Source organism: Suricata suricatta, chromosome 1, assembly GCF_006229205.1.
Source record: "Suricata suricatta isolate VVHF042 chromosome 1, meerkat_22Aug2017_6uvM2_HiC, whole genome shotgun sequence".
In the NCBI taxonomy this organism is placed as follows: domain Eukaryota; kingdom Metazoa; phylum Chordata; class Mammalia; order Carnivora; family Herpestidae; genus Suricata; species Suricata suricatta.
In genome coordinates this window covers 83,526,818-83,547,860 of record NC_043700.1, presented here as the reverse complement: position 1 = coordinate 83,547,860, position 21,043 = coordinate 83,526,818, and positions in this window count along the sequence as shown.

The window sequence follows — 21,043 nt, the reverse complement described above, 5'->3', positions numbered from 1 at the left end:
TCTGGAACAGGGAGAGAATGATTTCGATCTATAACCTTGAGACAACAGAAGTTTAGGGGTTGCAGTTTGTCAGACCTCCCTCTTCCGAGTTTCTCCCTAGGAAAAGTGACCCCCAGAAGCAGTGAAGAAGTTCTTCTTAAACCTCTGTGGAGAAGTTGATCTGTGTGGTGAAAGGAGTAGAATGTGGCAGCCAAGTAAATTCACTCTTGGTAAATATACTTCCCAGTGTAGGTGACTTCAGGTCCCAAATGCTATCCCTCTAGTCTACCACCATTTGACGAAGACACACTTCCTACAGGTTGATCCCAGCAAAGTACCGTGTGCAGCAGGGAGAGCAAAGCAGACACATTCCTGGGAGATGCAGGACTCCTCTGACAGGCATTTTTAACCTAAGGATTTTCCCTGACCTGTAGAAACTTTCCCAGAACTGATCTGTAGCTAAAGAGATTTCTGCTATAATTTTGTTCCCTTCTCTCTCTGCAACATGGCTCAGACCTGGAAAGCTTTTTCACACATATGTGTCTCCCTCCCCATTTTCCTCAATAAATTTCTTGCACATTGAATCCCATATTGGCACTTGTTCCTAGAAGGACCGTGTGGAAGACTTGTATAGGGGAGACTTGGAAAGGGGACCCTCCTTTCCATACACAGTGCAGTGCTTATAACTCAGTCATATACCTGCACCAAACCACAATAGAGTTAAGGAAATGTGGCTTAAGACTGGAGGGGAAAATATGGATTTAGTAGGCTGCAAGAAAAAACTCCCCAGCAGTACTAGGGAAGACCAATGGTACGGAGAAACTGAGGAAAAATAATTAAAATGGCATCTTCATAAATATTAAATTATCCAAAGATATGATGTGAATTTTTTTTTTCTTGTTGTTGGTTGGTTGGTTTTTGATGTGCTTATTTGTTTCACATATACACAAGTATGTACTTATATAGTATATAATTATTTTTACACATACAATTTGAATCATTTTTTACTCAATGTACATTCATGGGATCAATATAAATTTCACAATTATTTTAATAACTTCATAATATCTCATCAGTTGTTCAAACTATAACTTACTTAATCATTCATCTATTATTGGACTCAGTTTTTTCTTTTCTTTCTCTATAATTATAAACAAGACTGGATGATATGCATATATCTTTTGTTAGTTGCTGTGAGACACTTGCCCCATTTACTTAAATAAATTCTCATATTTCACCTTTGAAATTAAATATCATTTCATCAGAATGCCTCTCCAGATCCTCTGGACTATAGCTTATTCTCTCTCTTATGCTATCCCCACAGCTTTTATTTTATAGTTTGTTACTATAAAATTCTGCAAGTATTTAATTTTTTAAAAATGTTCTCTTTTGCACTAAAATGTATTATACAAAAGCACAAGGATATTATATTGTTGGCTTATTTAGTATTTTATCTATGGCACAGTAATCATCATATAACAAATATTCAATCAATGACCAAATTTACTTTTCATAGTTTCTAATGAAAAGGAGAATTTCTTAAGAATACCTTCTTTAATTTTTTAATCTATTTAATAAACACTATTTTATATATGGAAACATCATGTGTGTTTTAATTAATTTATATGAACTCTTTGTTTAGTAGAAACATTGGTTTCTTGAGGTGCTCAGTGCAAAATATTTCCTTACAAAATGTTATTCATGTTGTAAAAGGTTGTGTAAGAGTAGTCAGCTAAATGTGTGTGGAAATTTGCTAAGAAATCAATAACTAATACATTTGATATCACCATGTAAAGATGTGGTCTTTACACATGAATGTAAATTTGTATCTTCTTCCAAATCTGAAAGTGACCAAACTAAGAAGCACAGAGGTAGTAACTGTCAGACAGAATGGAGGTTTGCTTTTAATAAAACAGATTAGCATCAATAAACAATCATGACAGAGGAGTAACCTTAGGGTAAGGTCAAACAGATACATTATAAATAAAGCTATAAAAAAGAATAGACAAGCCTAGTGTGGTGTTAAATGATGGTAGAAAAATTTAGCTATCTACATTACTCCCTCTCAAGAAATAAACAAATAAGTCGACCCTATGTTGGCAATGTTATCTTTCCTTCATACCTTTATCTGTTTGAAGCTTATGCTATTTGAGGGAGGGGGAGACCCTTAGGCTGTAAACAAATGTCATCAAACTTTTGTAAAAGCAGGTTTGGGTCTTTACTTAGTCTTGTGTGAAAACGATCTTTTCAACTCTACAAAAAAATAAGGAATTACCTTCTCATTTTATCCAGAGATTGATTGATTTTCAGTTGCCACAAGTAGAATAGCTATTTCCTGGGTTAGTTTTATCTATTTATTTCTTCATAGGTTAGAAAAAAAATGACTGAAGAAAAAAAATCAAATCAAATTAACTTGATAGAAATTGGCTGTTGGCACATCTCTTTTCATCAATCAACTAAACATCACATGGGTGACTCTTGGCATTGTGTGCACATATTTGTGTGGCATGTGATATTCAGCATTATGAACAGGTCAGTCCTTGCTCTCAAGAATTGCAACTTAAGGATAGGGGAGAAAATACATTATTATTTTTAACTTTGCCAAAATGTGTACTAACCCTTGCATGTGACTAGTGCCATTAGCAAGGCAGGAGCAAGTGCTGGGGGTTCTTTCAGAGCAAGATATACCTCAGGTTTACAAGTGTCAGAAACAGCCCCAGGTGGTATGGTACTTGAGTGTAGCCTTTAGTGATGGGTGCAACTCCAAAATCTATAAATGAGAAGAAAATAAATAAATATCTTCCAAAAGAAGGATTAACACAATTAAAGATTCAGATATGACAAACAGAAGACATACATACTGAAGAGAGAGAGTCACTTTTGCTGGAGTTTCATGGAGATGGAGGAGATATGTGGGTGGCCAGAGCTTGCTCTAATCCTCTGAAAAGCCACTGAGGGCTCTCCTTCATTTGAGAGTTGGGAACTTTTGATATGAGCTACCCTAGATCTAATCTCACAATAATGTAAGATGGAAGAAAGGAATTACCAAAATAGACATGATGTAGTCAGAAATATGGAGTCCATATAGAAAAGAAATACATAGCTGTGAGCACCTCCATGTTAAATTTATAGAATTTAACAAAATATTGCTCAAGTTGATTTTATACAGAAAAAGAAGCACAAAAAGATAAAGATGACCCCAAAGTTTCTAGCCAAGGGAATCAATGGCATTTTAAAAAGTCGAGGAGAAAAGAGAAGGAGTTGTTTGGTCCATAAAATAATTTTATCCATTTTTAAAATAATTAGTAGCTGAATCTGCCTTATGTCAGCCACTTATTGTAGATCCTGGAATGCTGTAAGTTAAAAATAAAAATATTTAAAAAAAATACAATGTTTAGTTTACACTGCATTGAGTTTTAATTCTCTTTCAGGTGCTGGTATATATTTCTGAATGGCAGATGGAAATAAAACCTTGAAACTAGGTTTTCTAGGCTAAATGTTTCTGTTCTTCCTCACCCCCAAAGCTGTATGTTGAAGCCATAACCCCAATGTGATGGCATCAGAAATGGGGCCTTTTGTAATTAATTAGGTTTAGGTGAGATCATAAGAGTTGAGTCTCCATGATGGGATCATTGCCTTTATAACAGAGACCCCAGGGCCTCCTCTCTATGCCAGGTTAGGATATAGCAAAGTGGTAGCCATCTGCAAGTCAAGAAGAAGGCCCTCACCAAGAACCAAATCAGCTGGCGCCTACAACATGGGACTTCCCAGCCTCTAGACCTGTGAGAAACCAAGGTCTGTTGTGAAAGCCATCCAATCTGTGGTATTTTATCCTAGCTGCCCACAGAGTCTAAGACACTCTACTTGAGAAGACTAGACATCCACAGTAGCTAAAATCCATGTATTTCCCCAAAGAATAAAATATTGAGACATACTCATATTTAAAGGACCATGAAACAAAAAAGTGAGAAAAATAACAAAGTTAAAGTTATTGGATAAGCAGTAGAACTAAAAAATATGGACTCAAAGAAGAATAAAAGATAATTCCAGGAAGTGATCAAAAGTGCCATAAACTATTTCATTGACAAAATATAAAGAAGCCTGGGGGAAAAAAATGGGCTTAGAAAAATGGTTGTCTTAGGAGAGACTGGGAGAAGCAGAGGGATTCCAGCAGATACCAAGTTTTCATTTAATTCAACACAGCTTAACATAGCTATCTTTAGGATGTTCTGTAAACCACTGCAGATTCAGAAACAGTGCAGCAAGGTAGACACAGTCTTTCCCTGCACAAGAGATAGTAAAAATAAATAGTCAAATACTTTTAGAGATATGAATTATGAAAGAAGCATGCAAGCTCTGTGGTTGAGAATAACAGAGCACTTACATGTCTATTTTGCTCAAGAAAGAATACTTAAACTGAAATTTGAAGGATAGGAGGAACTAGTAATGAAAACAAAATATTTATACCGTACGCAACAGCCTTCAATGGGGGTTTATTAAATTCCAGAAACTAAAAGAAAGTCATAAAAGCTGGAGCACAAAAAGAAGAGAGTAGATGAATGTGAGACTGGAGATGTAGGGAGGAGAAAGATCATACAATGCTTGGCTTTAGGGGTTTGGAATTTCTTTCTCTTTGTGTAATGAGCCACCTAAGGCCATTTAGTGTGAGTGCAAAAGGATATGATTTCTGTGAACATAATAAACATCTGACAGCATTATAGATTACAATATAGAATAGATTAGATGGAGCAGGGGTGATAAAGAATACCAGGCAGGAGGCTATTAAAATAGTCTGGAAAGAGAGAATGATTATCTGGGTTAAGAGTTTGGACAGAAAAACAAATGTTTAATAGCTTGGGAGTCTTTTAGTTAAAAATGCATGGGTCTAAAAATGTCTCTGCCATATGCATGTTGTGACATTAATCTCCATTTATTTTCAAATAAATTCAAATGTATCATATATAAAATAGAAGTGTTGCAGGTCAAGGTGCCTGGGAAAGGGATTCTGAATTGGAGTTTATGAGGGAAGACTCAATATCAACACTTGAGGCAGAGGGAAGGAAGCAGGATTGAACACTTATATAAGAATGAAATTAACTTAGAACAAGAAAAGTAATTTCAAAAACAAGAACAAATTGGGAGAATTTATACCATCTAATTTCAAGGTTTCATTAAGCTATCATAATCAAAAGAGTGGTAGTAATAAAAGGATAAGATATAGATCAATGGCATAGACTAGTCAGAAAATAGACCTACACACATGCCATCAGTTGCTTTTAAATAAAATTTCTAAGCAATTCAATGGGAGAAGCAAAGTTTTCAAACATAATGTGGTGGGACAACTACCGTTTACATCTACACAAGAGAAAAGTGCACATCTCACACAGAATACCTCAATCAAAATAAAACCGGTCATAGATCTATAGGTAAAAGATAATAAAATAAAACTTTTAGAAGCAAACATAGAAGATGTTTAACACTTTGAAGTAGGGAAAGATTTCCAAAATAGGACACCAAAATCATGAGCCTTCGAAAAATGAGCAAAATTTTCTCAAAATTCAGAGCATTACTTATTAAAAGTCACCATTAAGAGAACCAAAAAAAAAATACAGACACAAAATGTGACATATACTTGCAATATATATTTCTGACTAAAGACGTGTTCAGATAATATAAGGAACTCTCACACCTCAGAAGAAGGTAAGACTCCAAAAATGCTACTGATGCTTCATCAAAGAAGTATACTAATGGCCAATGAGTGAATGAGAAGATGTACTGTGTCACTAACCACCAAGGAAATCCAAAGTTAAAGCACATAAGATACACCTCACAGAAACAAATGGGGAAAACGCAAAAGATTTGCATTAACAAGTGTTAGCAAGGCTATAAAATGGCTATAATGCAAAATGATGTTAGTATGTCTTGGTAACATATGACAAATTTCAATAAATATATGAGTCTCTAGGTTCCTCTCCAACTATAGCAAAGAAATTGGTTTTAAACCCATCCTCCCTCTGATCTGAGAAGCCCAAGGCTATGTTCTAGCAGTAAGGGTTTACAGGAAATAAAATTACTTGCAGGTACTGAATCAAAGCTTTGAGTGATCTCAATCACTGATTAGATTTCGGTTTTCTTCCTTTAATTAAACTGTAGGAAATTAAACCAAAAATTCTCTAAGGGAATATAAGTTGTACAGAGCTTCATATCAAGTCTAAAATTTTTCATTTGTAATGTCTGGCAATTGAGCAAAATTAACATAGCATAAAAGTGTACAATAACTGACAAATATAAAGATAAAATATAGAAAAGAGGAAGAGAAACCTAAGAAAGCCATATATTGGAGTTGTCTAAAGGAAACTTTAAAACAATTGTGATTAAATGTTCAACTTATTAAAAGAAAAAAGAAAGGAACATTTCCTCAGAGAACTAGAGTCTATAAATATATAACACAAAATTCCATAACTGAATGATAACATAACTAAAGTTAATAACTGAACACATAGGGATACCTGGGTGGCTCAGTTGCTTGAGCCTCCAACTCTTGATTTAAGCTCAGGTCTTGATCCCAGAGTCCTGGGATCGAGCCCTTGTGAGGCTCCACATTCAAACCAGAGCCTACTTAAGATTCTCTCTCTACCTCTGCCCTTTTCCCTTGCTTGTGCTCTCTCTCTCACTCTCTAAAATAATTGAATAGATGGCACAGAGATTAAAGAATGAGATTTAAAAAAAAAGGAGCATATACCAAAAAAAGTAGTACAGTAAGGGCCATATAGTAATTACTACTAAGTTTAACATAATATTTAATTTGGAGCCCTAGAAAACTATGATGTGAAACTCATGCTATTTGAAGTGTTAAGACGATTCTCTATAATCAATGATGAAGTCTAAATTACAGATGCCTGAAGCACTGCGAACCTCAAGTGTTAAGAGTGACATTTCATTTTGAGGAAGGAGACAACCCACCAAGACTATATAAGAATTCTAAATTTGTGTGCATCTAGTAATCAACCTCAAAATATGTACAGCACAAATGTACAAAACTAAAAGGAGAAATAGATATTTCTAAAATCAGAGGAGACTTCAATATACCCTATCAGTTATTGATATGCAGACAACAATCAGTTGTAATTATTTTCCTAATCCCTTGTTTTTAACTTCTGAGACCATATCAAATAAGTATATAGTAAATAAAATGTATTGTTTTTATAAATCACAGACCTTTAATCAAAAGATTTTATCAAGATTAACATTTCTTTACTTGAGGATACATGAACACAAACTTTCATTGTTTAAATATTGCCTTCCTTATTATTTTTAGTTCAAGTCAGAATCATGTCTCAACTTACCTCACACTCTTTGACCCATCATTAAAACATTTTTAATCTGGGGCACTTGGGTGGCTCAGTCGGTTAAGCATCTGGCTCAGGTCATGATCTCATGGTTCGTGGGTTCGTGGGTTTGTGGGTTCGTGGGTTCGTGGGTTGGAGTCTAGCGTCGGGCTCTGTGCTGACAGCTAGCTCAGAGCCTGGAGCCTGCTTCAGATTCTGTGTCTCCCTCTCTCTCTGACCCTCCCTTGCTAACTGTCTCTCTCACTGTCTCTCAAAAATAAATTTAAGAAAAAACATTTTTAATCTTCAGAAAGATTGTCAAGGTAAAAAATCACATTAATTTCTATGTACCCAATAATACTGAACAATTATCTGCAGCAGGGGTCTGCAAACTACAGTGGGCCACTTATTTTTATAAATAAAGATTTATTAGGACACAGCCACACCTCTTTATTTACATATTGTCAGTAGCGGCTTTCACATTACAATGGAATATATGAGGAGTTGTGACCAAGACCATAATGCCAACAAGCCTGAAATATTTACTCTCTGGCCCTTTAAGAAAAAAAAAAAAGTTTGCCAATCCTTGATTCTTGATCTACATATTTGAACAAGCAGAGACTAATCTGAAGAAATTTAAACCATATGTCTATCTGAAGTCTATTACTCATTTATGTTTAAAGATTTGCAAAAAGCTCAATTTTTGCATAGTTCTTTTTGTTTGAGTTAGAGCCTTTCATATTAGAAATTGCTATATGTAGGGTCCCATTATGCTGGGAACTTCAATAAATAAAAACTGATATTGCAAATATTTTAATATAGTATGAACAAATTATGAAATGTATGGAGTTATCATATTCCTCTCTGCAACTTGGAAGTAATAATCTGACAAGGGCATTTTTCTTTTGGATTCTGGTTCAAATATTTAAATCATTCTCAGGACCACCACACAATGAAAATAAATAATATTTTTAAAGAACATAGAATATTATACTTCATCCACTCTGTCTTTCCTATTTCTTAGCAGGTCTTTTCTCTCTCTTTTTTGTTTTGATTTTATTGTAAGGAATATCAAATGTGTCCAAAACTCACTCACCCTGAAGTTGTTATAAGGAAAGAAAGAACGAAAAAAAAAAAAGGGGAAATGAAATCACATCTCCACACTTCTGGAAACAATCAAGCTGTATGAGTCAGATGGCAGGTCAGTGCTGTTTTGCCAGAATACCATAGTACAACTCTATTGAAAAACTAAACCAACACTAAAAATAGAAAAAAAAGGGGGGAGGGGGCAAACATTCAAAATATTGCAGACCATATGTACAGTTTGACACAGTGCGAGGGATGATCTTCACTTATGGGAAGGTGTTGGAAGAACTATTGTAAAGAGCGGTAATTAAACTTTGAAAATAAAAGACTGACAGCAATTCTAGGGCACACATTATAACAACCGTGTGATTTGCTTTTATTTTTTTAACAGTTGTGTGACTTAAAGGGAGTCTCTCAATATTTAAGGCTGCCTAACACCTGTCCTTCAAGATGTAAAACCATACATTGTTTTTCATTTAATCACACCTATCTATATTCCTTTTGTGCTCCGTATATCCTGTAATAGTTAGAAATAATACTGTCCTACAGATGGCTAAATTTTAATACCAATGTACCTATTTCAATACTGCCACATATTTTGTAACTTTACTTAACTATCAGACGTATTATAAACCAGGATAGAATAGATCTGGAAAACATAATTTTGAATTCACACTTGAGGATAAGAGTGCATTTCTGGATAGAAGCAATTCCTTTTATTTTACTGCTTTTTATTTTTGTCTAGTGGTGATAACATATCCTTGTGTTGTATGTGTATTATGTTTATATATAATCATTTATAAATATAATATGTGTTAATATTTAATCAAAGCTTCAAGCTTTGTTGGAATAATAAAATGCATTTTCATGAATCTTGTGAAAGGAAACAGTAATCAGTTAAGGAAAAGTATTGATAATTTGATACCCCATGTGGAGTATTAAATTGCATAGAGTTTCTGCAGTCATGTTTGAGTTTCTATGAAGAACAGCATATATTTATGGCTGTCAGTACTATTAAAAGATGAATAGATAGATGACAGGATAGATAGATAAATAGTTACTAACACACACACACACACACACACACACACACACACGCTATCACACAACTTAAGACCTACTGGAATTTATGATTATAGTTGGTAATAAATGTTTCTCAAGGCCTCTGAAGATTCAATTTCATAAATTTAAACACTAAATTTGGGAAATGGCTTAAGTCTCAGTAAGACATTAATATATTTTTCCTTTTAATAATACACCAGTTTCTATTATCTTTCAAGTATTTCTATAAATATTGTGAACAAAATAAGACTCAAATAGAACTAAAATAAGCTTTAGCAGCATGCCATTTTATCTTTGTAAAGTCTGCAAAAAAATTGTTAATTATATAGTCCTCATATTTCTTCTTTACACAGAAGACTATTAATTATATGATAGTATTTTGCACAGAGATTAATGATACTGCTAACAATTCATTGCAAAATTTCTTCAGTTAAAAAAAACCTAACGTGTATAGTGATACCAAGGAATTGTTGGAGAAATATACCAATTCCCTTTTCAGTGGCTTATAAATGTAAATAAGCATTTAATAATAATTCTTTAATATTTTCAGAATAGATTAGGTAAGACAAACAACAACTACATATATTTTTGACAAAGAATTGTTCATTTCTGTTATTTAAAATTCATTCTTTAATTACATTTTACCAATAACAGGACATAAGTAATATTGACAGGTGGCTATTGATGGAATTGATGAAAGGAGTTCATTTATCCATTCACTTATCAAATTTGCATTATTTCCATACTGAGTTTCAAACAGTCTGCTAACCACTCAGGATATGAATAAATGGAGCAGTTTTCTGCCTTAGTAGACTGTAGTCTAATGGGAAATGTTGACTTGAAAACGTGAACCATTCAGCACTAAAATAAAAAGCCCCAGATCTGAAGAACAAATATTTTTTCATACTTTTTTCACTTACCTCAACTTGCAAATGTGAGGAATTTTTAAATAAGTTTCTTCTTTATAATTGCAAAGATGTTGTCTTTGTTCTTTAGGGTTGCTGTCTTTTGCAATGTCTTGAGCAAATGTGTTCCTATATCAATTGTCCATTTGCTTTGCTATGCTTCAAACAGACAAATAAAATGAAGTACTAAATGTGTTAGTCAAATTATATATATTAAACATTATTTTACCAAATAAACTGAACTGAAAATTATGAATTTTGCCTTTTTGTTTTTCTTGTATAAAACTTACATGATTTTAGATATTCTCGGGAATAACTTCCAAAGCTTCTCATCTGTTAAATGGATGTATCAATATTTAATTTAAAATTTGAGCTAATATTTGCTTTATCTTTATGTCATTTGTCTGCTAGAATAGAATAAAGTAGAGGTAATAAAACCAGATTTGTGGTGGAAGTCCAGGTAGTTTATTATCACATTAGGGAAAGTTTGTTAACTTTTAATAGGTATTTGTTTTTTAAAAGAAATATAAATTCTTCCAAGAATAAGACAAAATCAGTTGAAAAGCTGTTAATGTGAAAATTATTTTGTTCCAGAAGCAAATGTGGAAAATGGTATAATCTGAAGACAATAAAACTTTAGTTGTTTTGAGGTCAGGATGATCAGTATTAATTCCTCTTGAGCAGCACAGGAAGTAAAAGGGACTTTTTGGTTAATTCCATCTGTCTCACAGATGTTATTTATTATAAGTTTGGAAATACATGAAAACCTTATGGCTAATCTGTTTGAAAACATTTATTTTTATGGCAAGATAAAAATGGATATTATAGACATGTTTAAAGAGGGTATATTTACATATTTTTCAAATCTAAAAATTTGTTACTAAATAATAATTTGTTTTTCAACTAATGATCTTCATATACAACCAGATTAAACAAAAATTTTACCAGTACAAAGAATGATTTTTGAATACAATATTTTTAAAGAAATTTGCTTTTATCACTGAAAGATACATGGAAACATGCAGCGCTTATGTCAGGGGAAAACCGTTATTCATTTAATAGTGTTCTTGGTAAGTTCTGGCTTAGAGGTAATTTCTTTGGAAATTCTGCTACATTCTCTGTTTCCATTTAAACTTGGCTTCTAAGAAAACATTAAGTAGACACTTGATATTCACCTTTGGGATATATATAATATAAAATTTTAAAGATTTGGTTTAAAAATACACAAATTAGACCTTTAAAATAATGTCTATTGAGACTGTCAAAACACTAAATCTGTAAAAAAAAAAAAGCACAAAACATATATATATATAGTTTTCATTCAGTATCTGGCTTTCCCAATACAGCTGTTTTGTTGTTCCCTTGTTTTTTGTTTTGTTTTGTTTTGTTTTGTTTTATGAGAGAGAATGAGAGAGCTGGTGGGAGGAGGGACAGAAGGGCAGAGGGAGAAGGAGAGAGAGAACCTCAAGTAAGTTCCACACCCAGCACAGAGCCCAACCCAGCTTGATTTCATGACTGTGAGATCATGACCTGAGCTGAAATCAAACGTCTGAAGTTTAATCGCCTGAGCCATCCCACCACTCCCCCCCAACAACAACTGATTTATGCATTAAAAACAACCGGGCTAATAACATAGTATGTAAGTGAAATTTAATGTGCCTGACATTTTTCTGATATAGTCGCTTATCATCCAGAGCCTAAATTACTGAATTACTCTCCTACTATTCTTCCCATTGGGCTCAAATTCTCAAATGGATCTAGAATCCCTGAAATACATCATACACCCTCCTGCAGGTCTGCTAAGAGGGAAAGGTTATAAGTTCAGAAAATACTGCAGAACTAAGCAGCTTACGATTTCACCTATAAACTAACAGGCATACAAATATATTTGCTCAATATCCTATAGAAAGACATGAACTGTTGCTTGTGGTTTTGGGTCAGGCATCTGTCTTGAGATGATAACACTGAGGTCCAGGGAACACAGCAAACAGCTTTACTGTGATATACAAGTTTCTCTTTAAACCAACGACAAGATTACACTTAATTATTGCCTCATTGAAGCTGAGTTATACGTGCAACAGACAAAAATAGAAGGGAGAAGGAAGAGTTAGAGACGAGGACATGATTAAAAAATGCTTATCTGTGCCTTTGCTGTGCCTTTACAACATGTGAATGTAATTTGAAATTTTGATTCCACAAATACATCCTACATTTTTTAACTTCTTTGATCAATATGTACCATATTTCCTACACAAGGTACATATTGTTAAAATGGCATCAGGAATTTCATAATTAAGTTTAAATTGGAAGAAGTTAAATATGATATCATAAAACTAAACATTAATTCAACTCAACCAAGATAACAGTTTCTCTGAGAATTTTGGTGCACACTTTAGGCAATGCTCTCTTTCTCTTTCTCTCCCTCCCTCTCTCTCTCCCTCCCTCTCTCTCTCTCTCTCTCTCTCTCTCTCTCTCTCTCTCTCTCTCTCTCAGTTTATTTATTTTGAGAGAGAGACAGTGCTAGCAGGGGAGATGCAGAGAGCAAAGAAGAGAGAGAGAGAGAGAGAGAAGGAGAGAGAGAGAGAATTCTAAGAAGGGCTCTACAATGCTAGTGCAGAGCCAGATATGGGGTTGGAGCTCACAAACTGTGACATCATGACCTGTGCCGAAACCAAGAATCGGTTGCTTAATCAACTGAGTTAGCCAGGTGCTGCTGCAATGGTGTCTTTTTTCACAGATATAAACGTGTCTTTTGGAAAAAATGAGTGGAAATAAGTAAATAGAATAATAGCTAGATGTATCCAAATTGGCTACCAAACCCACTCAGCTGAGAGTTAGAAGACCTTAGAAGTCACATACAAGCTTTAAAACTATTCGCAAGACGCTTACCCTATGAGACATTTCAACAGTTATCAGTGCAAAATGGCCCCAACACTCAATAAAATTTTCTGGCACAGTGGTTTGAGGCTGCTGGCCTTTGACAATTTTTGAGCTTCTGGAACTGACATCTCTCCAGTCACTTTAAAATCAATAACACCATTTGATTTTAGTCATATCTGTTTCCTTCTAGAATTTTGATAGGTATCATAATGTTGTAGTATTGATCAATATGCTCTGTGTCAATATAAAAAACAGAAACATCAATTTCAGTTACTTGGAAAAGTTTATGAGAACTCAAGAAAGCATCTCATTCATCTTAACATTCTTGACGACAAGATTTAGCAGATCTATCCTTTTTTTAGGAGTATGCATCTTTGCCCAGGAAAATCAAGTATTCATGTACTGTTCTAGTGAAATCACTCATGTTAGAAAAATTTCTATATAAGGTTTTTTTTGTTTGTTTCTTCTCTATTTCTTGGCTGATCTGGGTGTGTTTATAATGAAAAATCATTTGAATAAAATACAACTTTATTATTCAAATGTGGATCTGGAGCAGATTTATCAGCTCTTTTTCAGAGTGTATACTTGCATAGTGTTATGGAATGATAGGTTTTAAAAAAAAGAGTGCTTTAAAATACATCAATTTCCTTTCTTGTAGTTCCAAGCCTCACTCCTCCTGGTGTGTGTGTTCAGCTGTTTCTCCAAACCCTGGTCACAGTCTCTCTGACCTTGGTTGCCTAGTTACAAAATCCTCTTTGTGATTTGTGAGATGCTTGTCTTGATGGAGAGCAATGGATTTTTTTTTCCTAAAGTAAACTGAAGAGAGTTTCTACTTCAGACTAGAACATATTAAAAATAGTGTATTTTGCCAAATTTATAACTTATACTTCTTAAGGATTAAAATTATGAACTGGTATTTTTTGCCCAATTCTATTTAATATTGCTAACATTTACTTTCTGTTTCTAGAGACTGGCATCTCAGATAGCTAGCATTGCAATATAAGCTCCTTAAAAAGTGAGGAGACTTCATAAAACATAAGGTATACATATAAGTATGAAATATCACTGTCTTCTGAAGACAAATATTATTAAAATGAACCAATAATATATAATACATGTATTAGTTTTTCCATTCTTTCTATGAGTGAACTTAGAAGAACTATATTTTTAATAAATTTTGATGCTAGAAAATAATCTGTGATGTATATTTCATCTTGTTTATTATCATAGAATTTATCTTTCTAAAGTTCCACATCCCTATGTTAGTGTCAGAATACAGTATTACTTTTCAGATAAGTATTTGTCCAAACTTTTACATCCAGCTTTCTCAGGTTATTTAGTCCCCCAGAAAATAAGATCCTTTGGTGTGTGTATACAAGTAAGCAGTAATTTAATGAGCTTATAAACACACACATACAAACATTAACACTCGCTTGTTGTCAGAGTGTAGGTATATAATTCTGGAGATTACTTTAAATAGGAGTCCATGGATAAACAACATAAGGACCATGGTCAGGTTATGGACTAAAAAGTCCATTATATCATAGATTCAGCTTGCTACTTGGACACTTGAGCACGTATGTCCCACTGAAGTTAGTATAATTGGTACCAGCTGTTTAACTGTTGCTTTTTTTTTCATTTTGGACAAGAGCCAACTTGAGTTGAAAGCAATGCCACCAAAAAAAAAAAAAGGGACCAAAGAATGATGCCGATGTGTTTGTATGTACTTCATTCAAACCTTCTTCCTCAGGCAGTTCATCCCAAGGTCGTGATGATTCAAACACAACAATAGTGATAATGGACTGTTTGGCTGCAAAGAGGCAGCTGGAGGGATTGAAGCCAAGATGGTGGGGGGGGGGACATTTCACTTTTAAACTCTTTCTTTATGAAAGAATAATTTTCTCTCAACAATACAGCAAATCATTTATTTTTATCTTCCTAATATTTTCTGTAACACAATCTCTGTAAGACTGATTTATAGCTAAAGTAACAAATGGCTTCTGAGTCTCCAAATTTTAGCTTCTTAAATTTTTTTCTTAAATAAAAAACACTTTCAAATTTTTTTTAAAAAAGGGGAGCCTGGGTGGCACAGTTGGTTAAGCATCCAACTTTTGCTCAAGTCATGATCTCACTGTTCATGGGTTTGAGCCTCACATCAGGCTCTGTGCTGACAGCTAGCTCAGAGCCTGGAGCCTGTCTTCAGATTCTGTGTCTCCCTCTCTTTCTGCCCCTCCCCCACTCATGCTCTGTTTCTCTCTGTCTCAATAATAAATAAAACATTTAAAAATTATATATTTTTTCTTTCATGAAGGTATCAAGCAAAGACTATTTTTTGTAAAAGTCCAAATATCAGCCAATATTCCCATAGAGACATAAAGCATTAAAAAACTGAGATATAGCTCAAATGTCATTGAAATTCCTACAACTATTTAATGTTAAATCCTAGACCAACAATTAAAGTCTCTTAATTCCTAGTTAAGGATCATTCTACTGAGTGACATACTGACCTTCCTATCTATTTCACCAAGAGTCATTTTTATTTTTATTTTATTTTATTAAGAATGTATGTATGCATGTTATTTATTTATTTATTTATTTATTTATTTATTTTATTTGAGATAGAGAAGGGGCAGGAGAGGGAGTCACAGGGTTCGATTCTAAGACCCTGAGATTATGACTTAAGCCAAAATTAAGAGTTGGGCACTCAACCAACTGAGCCACAGAGGGACACCACAAAATAGTGAGTTTTAAATATATATATATATATAGTAGTTATAAATATATATATATATATAGTAGGTTACATAAACTGTAAAATTCACAGCTAATTAGTGAAACTAAAGTAATAAACCAAAATTTTCAAACCTAACACTTTAGAAGTTTCATTTTTAACAAAGAAATTTTAATTTTCTAAAAGTAGTGGAGAAGATGCAGAAAGATATCTTCTAAATGGAGTAATTTGGCAGCACAGTAGTCCAAAATTTAATATTATGGTCATGAGAAACAATCAGGAAACCATGGCAAGTCTTCCAGAGTGTCATTTCAGAAGAGAGAGGAATAAAATAATGTTAGAAAAATCCATGAAAATAGAAAAGTCTAGGGTTGCAAAAAAAAAAAAACTAGATAAAAGAAAGGAAGGATATGAATGCATTAAGGGAGAGTTCATGTTTTGGATAATAAACCTTATAATCAGTCAATAAATATTTATTGAACACTTACTGCCTACCAAGAACTCTTCTATTTACTGTGATTTAGAAAAGAGTGGTGGGGTGCCTGGGTGGCTCATTCAGTTGAGCACCCTACTCTTTTTTTTTTTAATAGTTTATTGTCAAATTGGTTTCCATATAACACCCAGTGCTCTTCCCCACAAGTGCCCTCCTCCATTGCCACCACTCCCCTTCCCTCTACCCCTCTCCCTTCAACCCTCGATTCATTTTCAGTATTCAATAGTCTTGATTTCAGCTAAGGTCATGATCCCAGGGTGGTGGGGTCTGGTCTCACATCAGGCTCCATGCTGAGCATTGAGTGTGTCACTGATAGAATGGACCAGATTACAGTTACCATCTTATCATTGCTCAACACATTTGCCTTTAAACACGTTTCTTTGAATGATTCACATTTCTTATGTCTGTGAAATATCATGAAAAATAGTAAGCATCTAATGTATAGAGAAATAAAAAGATGGGCCCAGTATTCTAACAAAATAGTGAATGGGTAATTTTACTCCCCTCGAGATAAAATTAATGTCCCTACAAAGTTTTATGAAGTGCTCTCTCTCCCCTCTTCCCAGATCTTCTGTAAGTACCTTCTACTTTCTTCATTAATGTGAATTTCACCTCTTCATTAATGTGAATCTTCATCTGACAGTAACTTGAGTCAATGTGTGATTTATGTAAGGGAAAAGCAGATTAATTCAGTTCTCCCTAATTAACACTCCCATTAGCTAATTAACTGAGTACTCTTACCAAAAAGTTTTTAAAGCTGAAAATAAAATAGATTCACAGAGAAAGAAATATTGGCATTTGCCATATATCCCACCTCTAATTTCTCTCCAATGATACTAAGGTAGGATATTTTCATGGCCAAACAGGATTGGCTGGTCCTGGATACAATGGGGTTTTTCTTGGACCATAGGTTTATCAGTACGTGGGACTTCAAATTCAATCATTTGTCAATAAGGCAAAAACAATGCATCTATTCAGAATTCCTTAGCCATGGTGCTATTGACACTTTGGACCAGACAGTTTTTATTGTGAAAGAATGTCATGTGCACAATAAGATGTTTAGCAGTATCCCTGATCTATACTTTGTAGATGCCAGCAACATGCTCCTGGCCGCCCCCCGTCCCAAATTGTGACAACAAGTTGTCTCCAGACATTTACGATGTTTTCTGGGGGAAGTTAAATCACCCCTATTTGAGAGATGCTGGTCTAGCTGGACCATAGTCCATTATACAATAGAAGCAATTCAGTTCATAGAGGTCGGACAGGTTGATCTGTGTTCTCAGAAAGCGCATGCTGCCTTCCTGCCTCTGTAGATCAAAAGCATACCTTAAGTTTTTATATCAGAAATAAGGTTCCTCCACTCCTCTGCCTCATGGCTGAAATAGTTTTAAGTCTATTCATTGGAAACAGAAGCTGGATTCTTATTAGTTCAGGGGCTTTGTGTATTTAGTAAAATGAAACTTTTTAACACCACAAACTAAAATACTTTTACAGTCAGTTATTTTTCTGCCAGCAAAGGAATTTTAATTTATTTGTGATTCCATTGTATAAATTTTATAAAATAAACATAGACTTGCTCTTTTTTCTCATTCCACAAATCCAAATGATCACAAATATCACTTCACATCAATTGATCGAATTTACTTTGAATTCAGTTGTCAATATGCTGACCAATGCATACCACATATGTGCATATCAATTTTGGGTTCTGTTTTGAACTCAAGATTTTAACAATTTGACAATCTATATATGTGTGCTTTATTAAATAATTGCTCATATATTTAAAACAGTAAGTAAACATTAACTGCTAATTATTTAGCTACAAGAGAAAACATTTGTTTTTCAATAAAAGTAAAAAATACCAATTAAATGAAAAGAATTCCATATATCATTTCTGCTTCATCCACAAACAACAGTTAACAGAAACATGCCTTCTCATCAGATCTTTGTATTTCTAGATTTAATCAGGAAGAGGACAAATTAAACCAAGTACTTAGGATAAATGGGACTATAAACAAACACAAAAGCATTTGCCTGTTTTTTCCCTTAAGCACTGAATAAAAAGATATAAATCTTTTTTATTCTTTAATACGTTTAGTTCTGTAATGCTTATCAAAGTCATTCTAATGCCATGACAGTTGTGAAATTATTCTTTTATAATAACAATTGAGTTTTAGCTATAAAATTACCCTTTGCCTTTGTTATCAAGGGCCAAATATGAATCATTTGGTATTGTCCATTTTTTTATGCCTTAACATTTCTTCAATTAGTCAATAATATGCCCTGAATTTGCAAAGTAAAACCTACAATTTACCAGTTTCTGATTAGAATTCATCCTTAGGGATTATGTCATAATTGCTAACATTTAGAACAGGAAATTTTCCAGAAGCTTTTCAGATTTTTACTATGCTCTCATTTGTCTGATATTCTTATAAACGCTCAACTGATCCCGTCTTGAAACAATTTCTTGCATAGTTTCAGAAGATTATACTGCAATAAAGAACCTACTATACTTCTGGTATAGACTTCTTTTCACTAACTATATATATTGTAATCTTTGAGGTCATGAACTATTTCTTTGTATCCCATCCTGTGTGGATCTTGTGCACAGTAGGTGCTCAATTAATATTTGTTGATGGATTACATGACTTACGCATGTGATGTTTTTAAAAATCTAGCATTTCACTTTATGCTACTCTAAGACTGAGTGGCAGAAAAGTAGGGAATATATAGTGATGCGATGGAGGTCTCCTACTGCAGGTGAATTAATCCCACTCCCAGCTTCTAGGTACAAGAGAGCCTTGTATGTTAATTTTAACTTTTTTTTCAATTAATAATAATAATTTAATTTATACTCCAAAATTTTTAATAGTTTATTGTTAAATTGGTTTCTGTATAACACCCAGTGCTCTTCCCCACAAGTGCCCCACTCCATTATCACCACCCTTTCAGCCCTCCCCCTCCCCTTCCCCCTCCAACTTGAAAGTGCAATGTATGATATGCTGTAGGTAAACTGAAATCTCAAATGTGTCTAAGATCCAGCTTGCATATGTTGAGCTTATTTATCTGATTTTATTTAGAATTTACTTTCAGGAAATATAATCATTTCAAAATCTGGAAACTGCACAAAAAGGAAATAACTTTGTTTATATATTTGGAAATTGAAAATGAAATACAAATCAATAATTTCCTCTAACTAATCAATTTTAAAATTTGAAGAAAAATGTCTGGAATATTTCATGTTTCTGCAAGATACTTTGACTTTTAATATAAAGTTATATTTGGGAAAAGGAAATTATTTTCTTTCAAGACTATCTTTACTTTTTTATTTCAATAATCCTTCTTTATATATCACTCCTTGCCTGTTTTTACATATAAGCCATTCCTTTTTAGTTCCCTTGGTTAGACTTTGGTATTTTGTCTAAAATATTAGTAGAAGAGGGGCACCTGGGTGGCTCAGTGGGTTAAGCATCAGATTTTGGCTCAGGTCATGATCTCAGAGTTCGTGAGTTCATGCCCCAAATTGAGCTCTGTGCTGACAGCTCAGAGCCTGGAGCCTACTTTGGTCTGTGTCTCCATTTCTTTCTGCCTCTCCCCCATTCTCTCTCTCTCAAAAATAAACATTTAAAAATAATAATAATTTTTAAAAAGAGTAGTAATACATTTATTCTACTACTTTCTATTCATTCTACTGCTCTGCTTCTGATTAATCTTGTGGATTTCATGTACACAATGAAGAGTCAGACATTTATTTATTGATTCCCATTCAAGATATAAGCATTTTACAATAGATGCATAGAAATTCACAACTTAAAGTTATTTCTTAGGCTACCACCTTATTGTTTACATATTATGTATTTTATAACTCAAGAAAAATGTAAAGGATTCTAATATTTACTGTGCAACCATCATTTATGGAGTATAATTTAAAAATATATGCTGGCTGATTTTTTTAAGCCTATATCCAGATAGTCACTTGGGAGTTTCTAGTCCCAATTCAGTGATGGCCCCATCCCTTTAGGCACTTTGGAAAAGCTCTTTTGGAAGTAGTTTTATAGTCTGTGGTATATTTTATTGACTCACCCAGTAGCACCGGACTTTTATATTTTAAATTTGGATTTCATTTGACAAAAATGATGGAGCTCATTTACAACCAAGACTCATGAAAAATGTAAGTGATGGAATTGGGCCATGCAATTTTTAGTCCCCAAATAGTCTGTGTTTTTAATAGTTCTAAGATTGATTTTTGTTTCTGCATGACTCACATATTTGCAAGAATATACAAGAAGTTTTCCAAATTCTTTGTATAAAGGAATAAATAGACCCTCTCTCAAGATGTTCTTTTTAAAGGACAACAGTCCTTTGATGAAGTAAATTTAGGTATGTTTATAAAGAGCAATTATTTATAGTCCCACATTGCACTTTCACTTAGGAGCAATAAAGGGCTATCAAATCCCACAGAGCAGGCATGGCGGGCATTGTATGGCTTGTCAGAGGTCCCAAGAGGTATCCCAAAACTGTTACTATCAGTAGCTTTTAAACGTTTTTTGAAACACAAAATACCTTTCCCTGTGATCTT